The 21,940-nt window shown below is 43.8% G+C and overlaps 1 long non-coding RNA gene across 1 annotated transcript in view; it reads left to right on the forward strand.

Moving 5' to 3' along the window:
- The window catches only part of LOC148442261 (uncharacterized), a 51,047-nt gene extending 43,259 nt beyond the window's left edge, over window positions 1-7,788 (forward strand). Inside the window, exon 4 of the long non-coding RNA XR_015875837.1 lies at window positions 7,716-7,788. This is a non-coding gene — a long non-coding RNA (uncharacterized LOC148442261). The remainder of the gene's footprint in view (window positions 1-7,715) is intronic.
- Window positions 7,789-21,940: the final 14,152 nt, after the last annotated feature.

Below are 21,940 nucleotides of genomic sequence, written 5' to 3' on the forward strand. Positions count from 1 at the left end.
CGTAAGAAAAATATTTAAAAGAACTGTAACCCTATAATTTGTCTAATATAAACTGAAATGATTAATAATAATAATAATTATTCATGCTATTGAACAACTTCTGTTGGTGCTAGTATAATCTGCTTGCTGAGCTCTCGTTCAGGAGAGGTGCCATTGTTTGCCTTCTCTTCCCTATGCTCAGTTTACAGTAAATCCTGCTGCTGTACTGCCTTCTTTGTGATCATCGCCTCTTCATACAATAGCTTGAAGGAATGGCCTAGTTATATGATTTTTGTAATATAATTTTTGGGGGGAAGGTGGGGGGAGAATTATTTGGGCATTGCAAGGTACATAAATGACAGAAAAAACACAACTTAGGCCAGATAAAGAGGTGGCAGATCCTCACAGATTATATATTATAGTATTCAGGACCATGTGTGAGAATAGAACAGGGCCATGTGCCCCTTGGGTATACCCAGAGTTTCCAAAGTGCTGGGTCACTCCCAGTCCTCTCTATACTGCTCTACAAACACCCTTGCTGTGCCCACCCACCTGTCCCTCACACACACAGCATTGAGGGGAATCCATTAGTGGGGCACAGTTCTCCTGGAATTGGGACAATAGTCCTGATGTGCGGGACAGTCCCCTAAATCGGGTGCATTGGGATGCTGGGTACATGACTGATGCAGCTATGGAGGTTACATCGACCATTCTATAGGCCATATTCACTTAGGTGCGAAAAACTTTTTCGCAGAAAACTGCATCGCGAGTGACATTTCGCCATGCGAAAAGTTTCCTCCGTATTCAATTTTGGAGACTTTTTCTCCGGTGCGGAAACTCCAATGTATTTGAACCTGTGAAAAGTTTTGCCTATGAATAGGTGTCAAAAAAAAGTACAGAATTGGGGTTTTGGGGTGCAAACCTCGGAAAACCTCCCTGCACCCTTGGGACAGTCCCCCAAAGGTAAACTGCGTAAAAAAAGTTTAAAAAATACTTTAGATCACCCCAAAAAAGTGTTTTCATTTTGGGGGCGAAAAAGTCCAAAGTTGAGTTACAAACTTAATAACTAGCAAAATAGACTCCAGGGGGTCCCCAAGTATGCCCCAGGTGTTCTTAAGTTTGCAGGTGGTCGCGGCAGGTGGATTTTTTACGTTTATTAAAAGTTCACTTTAGCAACTTTAAAATATGCTAGCACCCATTTTCATGTACCCCAAATTTGCTGGGACTACTTATTTTCACCAAAAAAACCTGCTAAATAATTTTCTTCACCACTAATGCAAAGACACTAAATAGCAGCTATTGAGACCATTTAAGAACCCCAAATACCTTCAGCAGAGCTATTCGGGGGTATCTATAGTGATCCCCAATGTCGATGCATCTTTTGGGGGGTGTCAGGCTGATTTCCCCAAATCTGACAGCACTTTTCGCATGTTACAGTTTCGCCGGGTCCCGTTTTCGCTGATTTCTTTTTGATTACGGGGATAAACGGGGACGAGCACGATACTTCTTCGCACTGAAAACCAGTGATGTCAGCGAAAAGTACGGGACTTTTTGCATCTAATTGAATATGCCCCTATACCGGTGATACACTGTAGGGGCCAATTTTGGAAACTGTTGAAAAAAAAAAAAAAGTTGTTATTGACAATAAGAAACAATGGGTCTCATTCAGACCCGGTCGCAAGCGCCGATGCGCTCGCAACCTGGTCGATGGTTAGCCCTGCGCATGCGCAGCATGTGCCGCGCTGTGCGTGCGCAAGCCCCGGAGCGAGAGAGAATCTCTCTCACTCCGGAGCTCTCTACAAAAGGGGCGGCTGTCGATGTTGATCGACAGCTCACCCTGTTTTTTGGGGGCGAGGGGTTATTTCACAAATGGAGGCGTTCCTTAAGGAACTCCTGCCGTTTTGTGGGCGGCCGCACTGACCTCAATCAGAGCAGGAAGCTCCCTGGGGCTTGCGTTTGCCAAGACCCAACCTTAGGGTCTCGTTGCAGGTCGCGATGGTGTTCACCATCGCGACCATCACCCTGGTCGGTTGCTAAGCTGTGGGTGGTAACCCACAGCTTAGCTAGCGACCAGGAGGCCACACTAAAAAAAAAAGGAAGCGGCCGCCCTCATTCAGAGAGAGCGATCGCTTCTTGCGACCGCCTCTGAATGAGGGCCAATGTTTTTCTAGTGCAGTTTATTAGCGGACTGGCTGCCCTGTTCTAGCCCCTATTGTAGTAATCTCCCTTGGGAGCAGATAGTGGACTGGTGAAGGTGATAATCAGGGCTGGCAGGAAAGTGAAGCAGATCTCGTAGATCCTGATCGATCACACAGAAAGAGACAGAACAAAGCCTTTGCTTAAATTCTGGAATTGGACCATAAATAATAACACAAGACCCTTATGGTAAAGGTACCTGAAATCCCATGGGTCTCCTATGTAGGTGGCAAAAATTAGGGTTGACCATCAATGGTTAGCTGGCAAAGGTAGATGGTTTTACCCATGGGCGTAACTACCATAGGTGTAAAGGATGCAGCTGCAGTGGGGCCCAGAGCTGAGGGGGGCTCATCTTCCTTCTCAAAGTTAAGTGTGTTATATATTTTTCACCATTGGGTGGTACAAAGGGCCCCTTACAAACTCTTGCTATGGAGCCTTCAATTACCATTTTAACACCCCTAGTTTTACCATTGGTTTCAGAGGCTTGCGCATGTGTGGCTGCGAACTATTGATGTTTCAGCCATAAATTGTTGTCCGACTATAGTTCAAAACCTTCAGCTATTGATGGCAGAGCACTCAATGGGATGACACCCTTTCATTGCCAGTATTGACCTTCCTGTGAGTTTTATACTAGGGATACTCATCACAGTCATAGTTTAGGCTTGCTCTGACCCTGGAAGCGCCCACACAAGCACAATATACCCCCTCACTATTGCATTCAATGGAAATCCCTACCGAAGGTACAGCTTGCCTTATGTCATACTTCCTAACATTTATCCAGGAGAAATCAGGACAAAATAATCTGTGGAAACCATTTATTTATTTCATTTATTTATTTATTTCCAGCCCCAGTGGAGCTTACACTCTATTTTCCCTATCACATGTACACACACATATACACACTAGAATTAATTTTTTGTTGGGAACCAATTAACCTACCAGTATATTTTTGGAATGTGGGAGGAAAGCAGAGTACCCGGAGGAAACCCAGACAAGCACAGGGAGAATATACAAACTCCACACAGTTAGGGCTGTAGTGGGAATCGAACCCATGACCTCAGTGCTGTGAGGCAGTAACGCTAACCATTACACTGTCTGTGCCTCTTATTCACCCTAGTGCACAATAGCCACACCCACCCTCTGAAGCCCCATCCCTTTTTGGGTCCGCGTACAATGGTCCTGCCGGAATTTAAATGTATATTTGTGATAAAGAGCTGCATTGAACATTCACAGGTGTGTGTGTGTATATATGTATATGTGTGTATATATGTATATGTGTGTATATATATGTGTATATATGTGTGTGTGTATATATATATCTATATCCCAATGGAGGCACTCACCAGTCAGATGTAGCAAAAAGATGATTTTTTCCAATATTATCAAAAAGTTGAAATAGCATAGCGATGTTTCGGTCATATCCAGACCTTTTTCAAGCCAATAGCACATATCAACGATAGCGACAATCAGACATATCAACAATGTACAGCCACAGCTCCAAGATATGTATATATATAAAAATATATTATATATAGACTTTGCACTTGGCTGTCTTGCTATTGGGAACTGCTGTTATGTCTCGATAAAGATCCTTAAATGGGATCGAAACGTCGACTGATCTTATGCACCTTATTGTTTTAATGGTAAATTAAACCTCTCTATGCCTCTTTACCTGGTGAGTGCCGATAATTTTTATATATATACATATATATATATATATATATATATATATATATAAAATAGACTTTTTGGCAAACCCCGGCACTCACGTATCCAAATGAATATCCTGCTCAGGTGCCTTCCTGGAGGGACAGCACCCCCAACACGTCTCCAAGTGACGCCTGTCAGTGGAACTTGCTGTACACAATGTCCGGACCCATTCAGACTGCCAGAGTAATGTAAATGATCTTGGTGTGCAGAATATTACAATGAACTTGGGGAGATGCAGCAGCAAATACTGGAAGCATGAGGCTTATTGTGCGTCATACAGAATAAATGGTGTAAAGTAGGGGGTTATCAGGCATAAAATAAATATTTGGCTTTGGGTCTATGGCGTGATGTAGTATTAATCTGCCCCTAAGTACAGTATGCACAGTTGGTATAAATAGGGCACGTTAACTATTCATCCTTTCAGTGTAATCTTTATTTTTCCTCCCTACATTACTGCATCAACTTTTACTGAATCACTGTGCATCATTATTAGTTCAAACAGAATTTCCTTTATTAAAATTACTGTACCAATCTTTGTCCACCTACTTTAAAATGAGGGTACTCCATTTGCAGCAAAATGACTATTGGAGAGTTACTGAAATGAAACATTTTTTTAAAAAAGTTGCACATTTAGGGCCATATTCAATTTGAGGCGAAAACCCGTTATCATTTTCGCCTGTTTGCATTATCCCTGTATTCAATTTCAAAGACTTTTCATAGGTGCGAAAAGTCTTTGTAAAAAAACAGGGATAAGTTTTCTCCTTCCTTTAGCTGGTGAAAAAAAGTGCAGAATTGGGGTTTAGGGGTGCAGGCTTTAAAAAAAAAATAGCCTGCACCACTGGGAATGGCCCCTCAAATTAATGTATGTAAAAAAAAAAAAAAAGGGGCACCCCAAAAAATGAAGTTTTAATTTTGGTTGTAAAAAAATAGGGAACACACTTCTAAAATAGCGATAATAAATCCACAGGGGTTCCCTTATATGCGGAAGGTGTTTTCTGCATTGCGGGTGGTAGCGGCAGGTATATTATTGAAGAATGTTTAAAAAATCATTTTAGGGAGTTAAAAATATGCTTGCACCCATTTTCATGTACCCCAAATTTGATGGGCATAGTTATTTTTTCCCCCAAAAAAATTGCTAAATCCTCTTCTGTATCACCTTCTTCAAAGCCGCATTTATGCACCTGCCGCGGCTATTTAAAAACCCGACTTCCCTTCAGCAGGCAAAAACGGGGGTACCCATAGTGAACCCCCATGTCTTCATCTTTAGGTGGGTCCAAGGATGTTTTCCCGAAAATTCCCATTTTTTTTGCCGCTCCCAGTTTTGCCGGGTCTCGTTTTCGCGTCCTTTGAATACGGGGAATAGTGGGCACGCGCGCAATACTTTTCTGCCTGGAAAACAGGTGAAGGAGGCGAAAAGTCCAGCAGGCGAAAAGTCTGGACTTTTCGCCTCAAATTGAATACGGGCCTTAGTTGTAATTTGTTGGCTCTTTAGTCTCCTCTAGGTGGTGCTGTCTGCCTTGCCTTCTCTAGAATGCATTTCTGATACAGGCTGAGTATCCCATATCCAAATATTCCGAAATACGGAATATTTTAAGCATGACTGAGATAGTGAAAACTTTGATTTTTGATGGTTCAATGCACACAAACTTTGTTTAAGGCACAAAATTATTAAAAATAAAGTATAAATTGACCAATAGGCTGTGTGTATAAGGTGTATATGACACATAAATAAATTTCATGTATGTACACAAACTTTGTTTGAGCCACAAAATTATTGAAAATATGGTATAAAATGACCTTCAGGCTGTGTGTATAAGGTGTATATAAATCATAAATGCATTCTGTGTTTAGATTTGGGCCCTATAGCTAAGATATTTTAATATGGCATGCAATTATTCCAAAATACAGAATGTTCCGATATCCAAAATACCCCTGGTCCCAAGCATTTTGGATATGGGAGACTCAACCTGTATTGCTCCTGGCTCTATCTAGATATCTAATAAACGGTTATACATTCAGGCAAATACAGTAGGTGTCACACTTAATAATATATTGGGCATGATCGCATTAAATGTTAAAGCTGTGAGACTGCGTCTTTGATTCAATTTTGTTTAACATAGATAGATGTAGAGTTTTGTTGTAATTTTGCTTCCTGTTAGTATTTTGGAAGTTTTTTTTTCTGTAGTAGCAGCGTTAATTCCTTGTCATGGTTAATAATGTTGCCTGTACTGTGCATTTTTTAATGTCGCTTACACACTTGCAGGGCGCCTGGAACATTTTGCATGAAGAGCCCATATTTGATTTAGCTATTTCCTAATGATCAGTGACATCACTGAGGCACAAGGCACTTTTTTGCCTATTGCCTCGGTGATGAATATTGCCCCAAAATTGTCGGTCTTCACTGTGTGTAGACGAAGGGGGGGCACTTTAACGGTCCCATATCGCAGGTACCAATAGTGATTAGCCAAAGGCTGCACAGTTACTCTTCCCAGGTTTTCATTGGAAGTCTAATAACTTATTTTACGAGCCAGCAGTTAATATGAAGTTATTTTCTCCATTATATTCACTGTACGAACTTTGTAAGAAGCACCAAATGTGTTCTCCTCTGTGTCTCTTTAAAGCAGGATAATAACTTGTCTGGACATTACGTTAATGATGGTACAGTGCCTTTAATGTTGTATTACCGTATATACGCCGAGTATAAGCCGACCCGAATATAAGCCGAGGTACCTACTTTTACCCGAAAAAACTGGGAAAACTTATTGACTCGAGTATAAGCCTAGTGTGGGAAATGGCAACAGCTGGTAGTGCCCCCTATAGTAATTCCCCCTGGTTGTGCCCCCAGTAGTAATCCCTCCTGGTAGTGCACCCAGTAGTAATCCCCCCTTTCAGTGCCTCCAGTGGTAATCCCCCCCTTTTAGTGCCCCCAGTAGTAATCCCCCCCTGGCAGTACCCCCAGTGGTAATCACCCCTTATAGTGCCCCCTGTAGTAATCCCCCCCTTGTAGTGCCCCCAGTGGTAATCCCCCCTTTTAGTGCCCCCTGTAGTAATCGCCCCCTGGTAGTGCCCCCTGTAGTAATCGCCCCCTTGTAGTGCCCCCTGTAGTAATCGCCCCCTGGTAGTGCCCCCTGTAGTAAACGCCCCCTGGTAGTGCCCCCTGTAGTCCCCCCCCCAATAGAGAGAGACGTGATAAGAATTAAAAAAAAAAATCACTTACCTGAAACTCCCACTCCTGGTCCCGCCGCTATCCACTCCTCCGGCCGCTTTGCATGGTAGAGACGTCATCATGACGACGTGTCTCCCATTACCCACTGCGGGAGCCGGAAGATGGCTCCCGCAGTGGGAGCAGCAGCAGCCACTGAGAGTCTGACAGACTCTCAGCCGCTGCTGATTACACCAAACACGCAGCTGCCGGCTCCGGCGGCTGTGTGTTTGGCAGTGTGTAGCACTTACCGAACTCCGTCCGGTCAGCGCTACACTTCACTCGAGTATAAGCCGAGGGGGTACTTTTTCAGCACAAAAAATGTGCTGAAAAAGTCGGCTTATACTCGAGTATATACGGTTGTATCCTTCTTTTCCAGTAGTATACGATAGCTCATGTAGCCTATAGCCGTGCTATGCAGAACAGCACAAAACGATGGAAGTCAGTTAGTGGCCACTTCAAAAAATTCCTGTGATGCCCAGTGCTCTCTATCTTCCCAGCTTCGCCCCAGGTGCAGGGCATGGATGTACTGGTACATGGTACTTGCATGGCAGTAATGGCATTTGCAGTAAGATGCACTGCTGTCTTGTACTCTGTATTACATTTGTCACTTTTATTCTATCTATAGGAAACTACCTGAACGGGAAGAAGGGGAAGGAGAGGAGACCCCAACATTCAGCCACTGGAGCGCCCCACGTGTGTATGTCATAGCTGTCAGTGTGCGTCCCTGTCTTTAACCACTTCCAATAACTGCATTACTGTTGTCCAACCATCTCCTGTTTTCTGATCTCCTTTCAGGGTAGAAATTTGGAGAGAGCCTGAAGTTTCCCTTGGAATCAGCATTGTTGGTGGGCAAACCGTTATAAAACGCCTCAAAAATGGGGAGGAGCTGAAAGGGATTTTTATTAAGCAGGTCCTGGAAGACAGTCCCGCGGGGAGAACCAATGCCTTGAAGACTGGAGATAAAGTTCTAGAAGTAAGTGTAATAGCAAATACAAACAATACAGTCTTACCGACCAATTGAATTGGAGACGCTGTGCCGCTGTACACATCCCGCAATGTTTGGCTGCGCTCCTATTTGCCTATTAGGGTAGGCTGAGCATCGCTAGTTTTCTATGGGGTGCAAGGAGAAACTAGCGATGTTGCTGGTCGCGATGTAACTTTCCTGGACAGCACTTCACGGCCAGGCCGCTAATTGAATTGCCCCATTATCCAGCTTTTTCCTTTTCAATTCTGCACTGTATTTGTAAATTTGCAGTATGGTTTGCAGAACTGCCACGATCATTTCATTCTACCGGGTGATGTGGTTGGATTGGGAATAGGAGAATTTAAGAGTAAATTCCAAAATTGAAATGTTCAAAACTTACAGCTACAGTTCATCCGGAAAGTATTCACAACGCTTCACTTTTTCCACATTTTGTTATGTTCACCCTTATCCCAAAATGGAATAAATTAATTTTTGTCCTCAAAATTCTACACACAATACCCCATAATGACAACGTGCAATAAGTTTTTTTGAGATTTTTTTGCAAATTTCATTAAAAAAAAAACACTGATGGAGCATACACACGGTCAGACTTTTCTTCAGATCTGAACGATAATGATTTAAAAAATCGTTCAATCGGTCATATCTGAAGGAAAATCTGACATATCTGTCAGATGAACGATTTGAATGATGCGCGTTCCCGATGGTCAGATAACTATATCTGACATCTGATGTGTTTGCAGTCAGACTTGGACGATTCCATTCATTTTAATGCGGTCAAAAATCGTTCAATCGTTCATCTGACAGATCTGACAAATCTGACCATGTGTATGCTCCATAAGAAATCACATGTACATAAGTATTCACAGCCTTTGCCATGAAGCTCAAAATTGAGCTCAAGTGCACCCTGTTTCCACTGATCATCCTTGAGATGTTCCTACAGCTTAATTGGAGTCCACCTGTGGTAAATTCAGTTGATTGGACATGATTTTGAAAGGCATACACCTGTCTATATAAGGTCCCACACTTGACAGTGCATGTCAGAGCACAAACCAAGCATGAAGTCCAAGGAATTGTCTGTAGACCTCCGAGACAGGATTGTCTCGAGGCAAAAATCTGGGGAAGGGTACAGAAAAATATTTGCTGCTTTGAAGGTCCCAATGAGCAGTGGCCTCCATCATCCATAAAAAGAAGAAGTTCGGAGCCACAAGAACTCTTCCTATAGTTGGCCGGTCATCTAAACTGAGCGATCGGGGGATCGGGGGATCTTGGTCACCTCCCTAGTCAGGGAGGTGACCAAGAACCCGATGGTCACTCTGTCAGAGCTACAGCATTCCTCTATGGAGAGAGGAGAACCTTCCAGAAGGACAACCATCTCTGCAGCAATCCACCAATCAGGCTTACATGGTAGAGTGGCCAGACGGAAGCCACTCCTTAGTAAAAAGCACATGGCAGCCCGCCTGGAGTTTGCCAAAATGCACCTGAAGGACTCTCAGACCATGAGACACAAAGATTGTACTCTTTGGCATGAATGCCAGGCGTTATGTTTGGAGGAAACCAGGCACTGCTCATCTCCAGGCCAATACCATCACTACAGTGAAGGATGGTGGTGGCAGCATCATGCTGTGGGGATGTTTTTCAGCAGCAGGAACTCGGAGACTAGTCAGGATAGAGGGAAAGATGAATGCAGCAATGTACAGAGACATCCTGGATGAAAACCTGCTTCAGAGCGCTCTTGACCTCAGACTGGGACGACGATTCATCTTTCAGCAGGACAACGACCCTAAGCACACAGCCAAGATATCAAAGGAGTGGCTTCAGGACAACTCTGTGAATGTCCTTGAGTGGCCCATCCAGAGCCCAGACTTGAATCCGATTGAACATCTCTGGAGAGATCTGAAAATGGCTGTGCACTGACGCTTCCCATCCAACCTGATGGAGCTTGAGAGGTGCTGCAAAGAGGAATGGGCGAAACTGCCCAAAGTTAGGTTGCCAAGCTTGCGGCATCATATTCAAAAAAGACTTGAGGCTGTAATTGCTACCAAAGGTGCATCAACAAAGTATTGAGCAATGGTTGTGAATACTTATGTACATGTGATTTCTTAGTTTTTTTTATTTTAAATAAATTTGCAAAAATCTCGAAAAACTTTTTACATGTTGTCATTATGGGGTATTGTGTGTAGAATTTTGAGGACAAAAATGAATTTATTCCATTTTGGAATAAGGCTGTAATGTAACAAAATGTGGAAAAAGTGAAGCGTGGTGAATACTTTCCGGATGCACTGTAAATGCACCATGGGACTAATAGTTTGTGGAACAGTTCTGTAAATTTTGTTCCTCCTGGTGACGTCGCCTTCCCGTCTTATTCCACTGAGCTGGACGCCTACCGGTTCCTCACCCCTGGGACTTCCATGGCATAGTTACCAACTTACCCTAAGTTTCAAGGCTTTAAAGATTTGTTCCTGTAGAGTTTCTGTATTTTTCAATCTAACCATTTGTACAGTACAATTTGTGGAGCCTATGATCTAATCCCCCGACCATAGGCACACAAGTGCGCACAAACAATAGGGAAAAATTAGTCAGAAGCGAAGCCCAATAACCCAACAATATATTTTTGACTTGTGGGAGGACCTTTTAGAATATGATGAATATACAAACTTCATTTAGGTAGCATCTTGCATTGCAAGGAAGCTTAATCGTGTAGTGCAGGACTCTATAGGGTGTGGTTACATGCATCTGCTTAGCAGCGAAGTTTGAAAATATCTGTAAATATTAAAGTATTACATATGTCAATTGAGACGTTTACCAGGTTCAATGTTCTTCATGTGTCTCTTGCCAGGAGTATAAGGACCTGTCGGATGACTTATGTTCTGATACAGGGCTCTTTTAGTCTGCTGCGGCCCTTCAAAGCTTTTTTTTGCAACCCCCAATATTTGTGACGATCTCCATAATCTTCTGTATGACATAATTGTATTGTTAGCATTTAGCATAGTCATAGCAGAGACCGTAGGAGAGGTAACCAAGTTGTTGGATAATAGTTGCAATTACATAAATTATCTGCCTCTATCGCCGCTGGTGTTACTTACAGGTGCTAACCATTCTGTTACCATTCTAACCATTCTGTTACCATTCTAACCATTCTGTTACCATTCTAACCATTCTGTTACCATTCTAACCATTCTGTTACCAGTCTCACCATTCTGTTACCAATCTAACCATTCTGTTACCATTCTCACCATTCTGTTACCATTCTAACCATTCTGTTACCAATCTAACTATTCTGTTACCATTTTACCCATTCTGTTACCATTACAACCATCCTGTTACCATCATGTTACCATTCTCACCATTCTTTTACCCCAGACAAGTGTGGGAATTGCATCCCACGAACACAGAGTACCGTAAAACCTCTGCCTTCGTTATCAACTAGTGAATTTAAATATTAGTTTAAGCTATGGTATCTAGAATTATTGCATTTTATTATTGTACTCCCTGTCTGGCCATTATGTAGATCATTCCCCCCTTCCAGTTGCATTGTTTTAAATGTTGGTACTAATTTGTACATTACTAAATTTGCAATAAAACTGATTATGTGTTTCAGTTGTTAAAAATGTTTCCTATGATAGAATAGTGACACAGAACCTGTATTTGAGGTGTATAATTTGCCTCTGAATATAATTTCCAGGTGTCGGGTGTAGATCTGAGAGAAACCAGACACGATGAAGCTGTGGAGGCCATTAAAAATGCTGGAATTCCCGTCGTCTTCGTCATCCAGAGTTTATCGGCTGCCCTACGGGTGAGAAAGCGCCAAATGCTGAGAGATCATTGTATCAAATGGCGTATTAGTTATTCGTCCCTGAGCAAGGGAGCTCTATATTTTGTTGGGTTGCTGTGCATACGTAACAGACCTGGCCGTGAGAGGAACACTGGTGGGAAGTACATAAAATAATGTGTAACAGACCTGGCCGTGAGAGGAACACTGGTGGGAAGTACATAAAATAATGTGTAACAGACCTGGCCGTGAGAGGAACACTGGTGGGAAGTACATAGAATAATGTGTAACAGACCTGGCCATGAGAGGAACACTGGTGGGAAGTACATAAAATAATGCGTAACAGACCTGGCCGTGAGAGGGACACTGGTGGGAAGTACATAAAATAATGCGTAACAGACCTGGCCGTGAGAGGAACACTGGTGGGAAGTACATAAAATAATGCGTAACATACCTGGCCGTGAGAGGAACACTGGTGGGTAGTACATAAAATAATGCGTAACAGACCTGGCCGTGAGAGGAACACTGGTGGGAAGTACATAAAATAATGTGTAAAAGACCTGGCCGTGAGAGGAACACTGGTGGGAAGTACATAAAATAATGCGTAACAGACCTGGCCGTGAGAGGAACACTGGTGTGAAGTACATAAAATAAATAGTTGTAACCTAGCTGCCTCCACACGTTAATGAGTGATAGTTTGCACAGAAATAGTCTTTTAAATTATATACATGGTAAATGGTCCTACCATTATAGGTGGGAGTGTGTCCCACCCTGTACTCTTTCTGTGGCTCACAACCAGTGAGAGAAGGGTCAAGGATGAAATGAATGTGACTGAGGCTACTCCCAAAATCTGGTCCTGCACGTGTATTGTATACCATACATGCTAAACTGCTATCTGGTCCTGCACGTGTATTGAATGCCATACATGCTAAACTGCTATCTGGTCCTGCACGTGTATTGTACACCATACATGCTAAACGGCTATCTGATCCTGCAAGTGTATTGTATGCCATACATGCTAAACTGCTATCTGGTCCTGCACGTGTATTGTATACCATACATGCTAAACTGCTATCTGGTCCTGCAAGTGTATTGTATACCATACATGCTAAATGGCTATATGGTCCTGCACGTGTATTGTACACCATGCATACTAAATGGCTATCTGGTCCTGCACGTGTATTGTACACCATACATGCTAAATGGCTATCTGGTCCTGCACGTGTATTGTATACCATACATGCTAAACTATCTGGTCTTGCACGTGTATTGTATACCATACCTGCTAAAATGCTATCTGGTCCTTCACGTGTATTGTATACCATACATGCTAAACTGCTATCTGATCCTGCACGTGTATCGTATACCATACATGTTAAACAGCTATCTGGTCCTGCACGTGTATTGTATACCATACATGCTAAACTGCTATCTGGTCCTGCACGTGTATTGTATACCATACATGCTAAACTGCTATCTGGTCCTGCACGTGTATTGTATACCATACATGCTAAACGGCTTTCTGGTCCTGTACGTGTATTGTGTACCATACATGCTAAACGGCTACTATTGTCTGAACATATGAATTGAGATGTGTAGGTAACAGAATTAAAAAATTTTAACCGGGGAAACCAGGATTAGGGGTTTCAGATAAGGAATGCGCTTGGATTGGTCATCTCCATGATACAAACCCAACATTGGGCCTGATTCATTACCGTACGCAACGGCGATTACGCACGCAGTCGCCTGATTGTTGCGTCCGCGCATGCATATGCTTTGCAGTGCGCAAACTAGCTTTTGTGATCGGGACTGCGATCGCAGAGGCTACGCAGACTGACAGGAAGCACCGTTTCTGGGTGGTGACTGGGGGTGGTGGTCAGGGAAACGCAGGTGTGCCAGTTCGCACGCCGTTGCAGGGGCGTGCATAAATTGTCCATTACCATACATGGTCTCAAAGTGTGCGTGGTTGTTAGCAATTTCTGAGTAAGGTCAGGGCTTGTTCAAATGTGCATGAGTCTGCGATGGTACTCGATTGTACCGATGGTTTCGCTATTCTGCTAAGTATTACGCATGTGTGCAATGTAAAGTTGGCGTCCTTATATAGTGCTGAGTTTGCATTGCGATTGCAATGGATTTGCATGTTATCGCAGTTGAACTGCATGCATGAGTGCGCAATATTGCGATCCGTAATGAATCAGGCCTGTTATCTCTTGTCTGGACTTGGCATTTTCTAACACTGACCACTAGATGGCATCAAAACAACCATTAGTGCAGATATTGATACTTTTTTTTTTTTTAACTTAAAATAAATAAAATTAACTTCTACACCCTAGAATGCAATTATCGGAGCGACCCACCCGATATCCACTAAACGCCCCGATAATTGTAGTGTGTGATTTCTTGAAAATGCGCAGGGCCTCTGATTTGAAAATACCTGGAAGCGACCTATATCTCGTGATAATGATTACTTGACTTTGGTTTCTTTCAGCTGCTATCCATCGTGGCTCCTAAACCCTCAAAGTTTGACAAAGCGAGCACAGACCCTGCAGAAAAGGTGAGATCCGCAGCGAGATAGGATTATAGCATAGAGTAACTTGTGCACAAAAGCACAGTCTCATTCCTTACATGTAGTGCTATCTGTGGGTCATTGCGTGGTGCTTTGTAGACACTACCAAAAGAGTGTTACAGGTACAATACGGGATAGCTGTGAAGTTCCTCAGTGGTGTCGCTGGTTCTGTAACGGCGTTCTTGTGTATCGGTTGACAAAATAGCTGCTACAGTTGCTTGTAGGTGACTGCTGCAAAAACAATTTATTTTAAGTATTGGTTATTTATAATTTGTTTTAGAAGTTTTCAGAAAAATTAGTAGAATCGTGAGCAACAAAACTGAAGTTGTTGGTATGGAGAAAGAATTGCGAGGGATGAAGTTGATGGGTTGGAGAAGGTAGAATTGTGAGGGACAATGTTGAAGTTGATGGGTTGGAGTAGGTAGAATCGCGAGGGACAAAATTAAGGTTGATGGAGTCTATGGGTTGAAGAAGGTAGAATCGTAAGAGGCAAAGGTGATGATGATGGGTTGGAGAAGGTAAAATCCTAAGTGACAAAACTAAGGTTGATGGGTTGGAGAAAGTAGAAATGTGAAGGATGAAGTCGATGGATGGAGAAAGTAGAATAATAGTGAAGGACAAAGCTGAAGTCGATTGATGGAGAAGGTAGAATAGTGAGGGACAAAGCTGAAGTCGATTGATGGAGAAGGTAGAATAGTGAGGGACAAAGTTGATGGATGGAGAAGGTAGAATAGCGAGGAGGAAAGCTGAAGTCGATGGATGGAGAAGATAGAATAGTGAGGGACAAAGCTAAAGTCAGTGGATGGAGAAAGTAGAATAGTGAGGGACAAAGTTGATTGATGGAGAAGGTAGAATAATGAGGAAGAAAGCTGAAGTCTATGGATGGAGAAGGTAGAATAATGAGGCAGAGAGCTGAAGTCTATGGATGGAGAAGGTAGAATAATGAGGGACAAAGCTGAAGTCGATGGACGGAGAAGGTAGAATAGTGAGGGACAAAGCTGAAGTCGATGGATGGAAAAGGTAGAATGGTGAGGGTCAAAGATGAAGTCGATGAATGGAGAAGGTAGAATAGCGTGGAAGAAAGCTGAAGTTGATGGATGGAGAAGATAGAATAGTGAGGCACATTGTCGATGGAGAAGGTAGAATAGTGAGGGACAAAGTCGATGGATGGAGAAGGTAGAATAGTGAGGGACAAAGTCGATTGATGGAGAAGGTAGAATAATGATTTATAATGAAGGAAAGGGAAGAATAATGAGGCAGAAAGCTGAAGTCTATGGATGGAGAAGGTAGAATAGTGAGGGACAAAGCTGAAGTCGATGGATGGAGAAGGTAGAATAGTGCGGGACAAAGTCAATGGATGGAGAAGGTAGAATAATGAGGCAGAAAGCTGAAGTCGATGGATGGAGAAGGTAGAATAATGAGGCAGAAAGCTGAAGTCTATGGATGGAGAAGATAGAATAGTGAGGGACAAAGCTGAAGTCGATGGATGGAGAAGGTAGAATAGTGAGGGACAAAATCGATGAGACCCCCATTCACACTACACCAAAACCCGGGAAATTCCAGGGTCGGATACATTAACACTAAACCCGGGTCTGCCCTGAAATTTGGTATGGATTTAAAAGGAACATTTTTATTTTTATTTTTTTTATTCACAGTAATGACATAGTATAAAAATTACCATTTTTAGAGTAAAGGCCACAAACTTTGTTTCCAATGTGTTTTTTTTTTTTATTGAAAACCAATAAATGTTTACATTACAATATAAGATAATTATGAATATAAGTCTTGGTCTATACAAAGACAAAATTTTCACATAAAAAAGTTAAACGTAAAATAATACACACTTAAATTAATTTGCTCCCCTGTCGTGGTCCGGGTGACTGCAGTTGATGTCATCTGCAGGTGCACGGAACAGCCAATGAGAAAGATTTCTTAAAACCCGGGTCTAGAAACCTGAGTTGGATGTATTCACACTACAGCCTACCAGGGGTTCACCCGGGAAAACCCTGGTACAGAGCAGGGTCATGGACCCAGGACTTCGACCCGGGTCATTTCTGTTCACATATAGCGAAAACCCGGGTTTTTGGTGTATGCCTGAAAGGGGTATGAGAATGCTGTGCAGTTGTTACATAACCTCATGACAAATGCAGCTATTTTGCATGCTGATCTACTTGTTCACTGAATATTAGGCAGGCCTCATGAATATTAGGCAGGCCTCATGAATACTAGGCAGGCCTCATGAATATTAGGCAGGCCTCATGAATATTAGGCAGGCCTCATGAATATTAGGCAGTGCCTTTATGATGTCACTGGTTCCTAGTAAATGATTAGGTACATACTGGTCCAGCCAGCATGGTTGCCCCCATAATCTGTATATGTCCATTCCACTACCAGACCCAGATATGCAATGTTGTCCACGCCTTATTTTCACGTAGAGTGCAAGCGTGGACTTCATCCTTCTGTTTAATGCCAAATTAATCATTAGAGCAGATGGGCATGCTTTATAGCTTGGTGCATCATGTTTTGCTGTAGTTTGCAGCTATTTTACTAATAGCCTTAATCATTAGTATAATTATATTGCTTTATTTACTCAGACAAATCGCTCACATCTATTCATTTTTTTGTGACTAAGCGTTTTCGAGGCGTCTCCAGATGGCGCTTACTTTTAAGTAAACCATGACTTATTCAATTAATATTTCCCAAAGAGTAGCATTGATATTCAGAAACCTGTAATTATCTTCTCTAATCAGGCTTCCTGATTGCATGTCACTCGTTAGTTAGCGGACGTGTTTACTTGCAGGATATTCATTATTAATAATAATAATAAAAAATAATATTATGTATTTGTGCTCTGGTGTTATATTCTTGTTCAGCTAATGTCAAACGGAATATCTCAAAGTGAAAGCCGTCTGCTAGACTGCAGCCTAATTCACTAGGTACCAGTGACCTCACGCAAATGTATGCAACTAATACCTCTGACTTCTGTTATCATGTAGGATTCAAGTATTTTTGCCAATATTGCTGCAGTGTGCTGGAGGGAATATCCCTTTTTTTTCTCTGGTTCAGTGTAAACCCCGCCCTTTACAAGCACCTGGGCAATATCATTAAGCTGATTTGAGCGACCACCATACTTTCTATTTGTAGATATGTCAGATTTTCCTTCAGATATGAGCGATTGAACGATTTTTTAAATAAAGAAAAATCTGACAGTGTGTATGCACCATTAGGCACTAGAAGGGACTGTTAGGCTCAGGCACCTACCCTGACGGTTAGGGTTAAGCACCAGGAGGGAGGGTTAGGGTGAAGATTATGGCTAAAATAAATATTAAAAAATCATGTGGCGACAATTTTTGTCGCCGATTTGTACATGTCGACCTTCTTACATGTCGACATTTAGTGTCGACCTATTGACTGTCTAACATCTGGTGTCTATCTAGACACTGTCGACCTTTTTACTGTCTATCTGTTAATCCACACCAATGGCCGCCAATGTGAGCGATTAAGCATCTGTGTGTGCAATCAGTTCAGTGGCACGCCCCTGACACTCCCATAACACGCCCACAAGATGGACCATCTCCGTGTCTGTGAATAGCCGCCTCACAGTCACCGCCCAGCAAATTTCCAGTACAATTCTGATACCTTGCTTCTCCGTGTCATCTGCCCCTCTCTGAGTACACACAGTGGAACGCATGCACTGTAAGAGTTCTTAGGGTTTTTTTTTGCGTATGCACAGTAGCAGAAAATCACTGTACTCCGGGAACATCGGCGTGGAGTGCGGCTCAGAATCAGACCCCATGGCTCGATGGCATACGGTACTTTTGCGTGCACTTTTACTAACTGATCGGCCATTGGCTTTTAACTGGTGCAAGTTGCAATTGCCTTTTTGGTTTCTTATAGAGCAGTGCAAACGCTGATTCCTAAATTCAGGCTTAGCAAGTTATCTGTCCAGAATATAGCCATATAATTGGCCGGAACGTCAGAGGAACATCTGTCCATTCAGTTGTAGGTTATCCTCCACAGCAGCCATTTTGTTGTTGCTGTGAGATGAGGAGATGAGATCCAACCTCCCTCTGCCTATCAGTAACAACCAGAAGGAGAATTGTGGGATAGGAGAAAATAAGAGAGCTGGCACCGCAGGCAGTCTTTATTTGAAGAGCGAAGACAGACCGTCTGCAACTGGCAGTACAGCAGTATACGCGTCAGATATCCATAAATCGTTGCTGTGATATCATTGGTGACGAACGTATATCTAAGCGGAAGGAGGTATCTGAAGTTGTTCCCTGGTGGGAAGCCCTGAAGCTGATTGTTTAATGCTGTCCATCCACTACACGATGCGGGGATGACGGCACGATTACGACGTCGTCGTCTCCCGCGGGGTGAAGTGCATACACTGAACATTCAGTGTATGCAGATCAATTGTCCCCGAACATGGCAACATGATGGCGGTCGTCAGATTGACCGTCATGTTCGGGCGATGACTGATGTTAAAAACGACCAGCGGGCGTGCGTATCGCTGGTCGTTTTAACATTTTACTGCCCGATTTGCAGGCGATTACCAAGCGACAGAGCGATAACGACCGTCGTTATCGATCCATCACTAGGTTTAATCGCCTAGTGGATGGGCAGCATTAGATTTGCTTTATATGCTTAACTGACAAGTGTATACATGGCATGCACAGTGGCGTATCTATAATGGGTGCAGTGTGTGCGGGGCACAAGGGCCCCCGGGTCCAGGGGGGCCCCGCACCGCACACACTGCACCCACATTTTTTTTTAAACTTACCTGTCCGAGGTCCCACATCGGGTGTCACTGCTGCTCTGAACACCGTAAAAATGGCCACCGTGGCCATTTTTCCGGTGTTCTGCGCATGCGCAGTAGACTCCGGGCACACTCTAGTGCCCGGAGTCTACTAATGCTCCAGTGGCTGGCCAGCCGCGTCAGTCGGCTGCCAGCCACCAGGGAGAGAGGAGGGGGCCCCGCACGAGGAGTGCACACGGGCCCCCTCCTCTCTTAAAACGCCCCTGGGCACGCATATACATCGGAATACCTAATTTGGACTAATTGTTACTTAATACTGTATATTACACTATCAGGCGCTTGTCCTTCTCCCCCTTTTTTCCGGAGGTTATCCGTTATTTGTAAGGAGACACAAAACTTCTCAGTGACGGACGGTCGGTTTAACAAATCATACATTAAAAAAAAAAAATCCTACAGCAGAACCACAACATATGAGGCAGCTAAAGAAGGAGCAGAACTGAGACAGAGGGTAGAGAGGGCCCTGCTCATGAGAGCTTACAATCTAGCGTATTAGCCAGTTCTGCCTGAGATTGGCCTGGTACCCATCTTCGTCTGCTCTGTTTGGGTCTAATTTAGGTGCTGAATAGATGGCGTGATTTACATGCAGGCAGCAGCAGAACACTTTGTCAGCCCCGTCTACTACCGCAATGTCCAAGTCCCGTCGAGATCAGTTTTAGCCCTGGGCTGGGAATATAGGCGGTGGAAGCAGTGGTGGTTTGGCACAAGGGGGTCTATTCACTAAGCCAGGGGTTCCCAACCACGGTCCTCAAGGCACACTAACAGTCCTGGTTTTAATGATAGCCATACTTGAGCACAGGTGACTTAATTAGTATCCCAGTTAATTTGATTTAACCATCTGTGCTGCAGCATGGCTCACTGGCGGATCCAGGGGGGGGGCGATTGTGGCGATCGCCCCACCCTAGAAGTCACCTCCTAGCAGCACAGACTCCGCTGCCGCTGGACAGCGCTCCGCGTCCCCATAGAATCCAGCAGCTGGTCATGTCACGCTGAAGCAGGCACTAGGGGGAGGTCTGGGCACTAGAGTGTGAATATGTATAGTAACAGGTGTGTGTGCAAGAGTTAAGGAGTGGCAGCCATTTTCCCGAGGACCATCTCCCATCAGGATAGCATGCCCGGCTCCCGAGTCCCGCATGCTGAATACACCCCCACCCCCCCTTTCCTTCCTCTCTGTTAGGTGAGGTCCAGGAGCTGTGGGGATCGAGCTATTAGTGAGACTGTAAGAGGGAACTGATTGGGGAGAGTGCTGAGGTGGAGACAGGCAGAGTGCAGGCTGTGGAGGTAGTTGTTAAGTACATCACAGGAGAGCACCCGGCTCAGGGATAACGTGGTACCATAACAAGGTAATAATAGCACATATGTTCCTTATATTTCAGTGTTGGTATAAATGTGGCTGTGTGTATATATATATATATATATATGGTTATCTGTGTATATATGTGGCTATGTGTGTATATATATATATATATATATATATATGGTTATCTCCGTTTATATGTGGCTGTGTGTGTATATATATATATATATATTAGGGGTGAGCAGGTTCGGATTTCTGAAATCCGAACCCCTCCCGATCCGAGTCAGACTCGACTTTTCCCGCCTGACTCAGATCTGAAATCGAGGTAATACGTCATCGTCCCGCCTTCCGGGTCTTGCGGGTTTTGGATCCTATATAAGGTACCCACGTCGGCGCCATTTTCTCACTCGGCTGTGGATAGTCAAGAGGGAGGGTGGGAGTTAGGGCTGGCTGGGCTGTGTAGTGTAGTGTAGTATAGTGCAGTGTAGTGTTGTGCTGTGCTGCGCTGTGCTGCTGTTGTCCATAGGGGCTGTGTCCACTCCTCCAAAGTCCATAGGGGCTGGCTGTGTTGTGCTGTGCTGCTGTTGTCCATAGGGGCTGTGTCCACTCCTCCAAAGTCCATAGGGGCTGGCTGTGTTGTGCTGTGCTGCTGTTGTCCATAGGGGCTGTGTCCACTCCTCCAAAGTCCATAGGGGCTGGCTGGACTGTGTTGTGCAGTCAGTTGTCCATAGGGGCTGTGTCCACTCCAAAGTCCTGTGCAGAGTCCCAGTCCTAAAGGGGTGCTGTAGTGTTGTCCAGGGGGTGCTCTGTCCATCAGGGGTGCTCCCCCCAAGTGCAAAAAAAATAAAAATTTTCTGTGTTTGTGAATTGTGTGCGCAGTAGCTGCACGTGCATCGACAAAGTAGTGCCAAGCGTGCGCCTGTGTCATAAGTAAAGGGCCGGCTGGCTTGACCGTTAAAGGGTGCTGTAACCCCCAAAGTACACTCCAAACAAAATAAAAAAATATTTTCTGTGTTTGTGAATTGTGTGCGCAGTAGCCGCACGTGCATCAACAAAGTAGTGCCAAGCGTGCGCCTGTGTCATAAGTAAAGGGCCGGCTGGCTTGACCGTTAAAGGGTTCTGTAACCCCCAAAGTACACTCCAAACAAAATAAAAAAATATTTTCTGTGTTTGTGAATTGTGTGCGCAGTAGCTGCACGTGCATCAACAAAGTAGTGCCAAGCGTGCGCCTGTGTCATAAGTAAAGGGCCGGCTGGCTTGACCGTTAAAGGGTGCTGTAACCCCCAAAGTACACTCCAAGCAAAATAAAAAAATATTTTCTGTGTTTGTGAATTGTGTGCGCTGTAGCCGCACGTGCATCAACAAAGTAGTGCCAAGCGTGCGCCTGTGTCATAAGTAAAGGGCCGGCTGGCTTGAC

Source organism: Taudactylus pleione, unplaced genomic scaffold (assembly GCF_031769625.1).
Source record: "Taudactylus pleione unplaced genomic scaffold, aTauple2 ptg001590l, whole genome shotgun sequence".
In the NCBI taxonomy this organism is placed as follows: domain Eukaryota; kingdom Metazoa; phylum Chordata; class Amphibia; order Anura; family Myobatrachidae; genus Taudactylus; species Taudactylus pleione.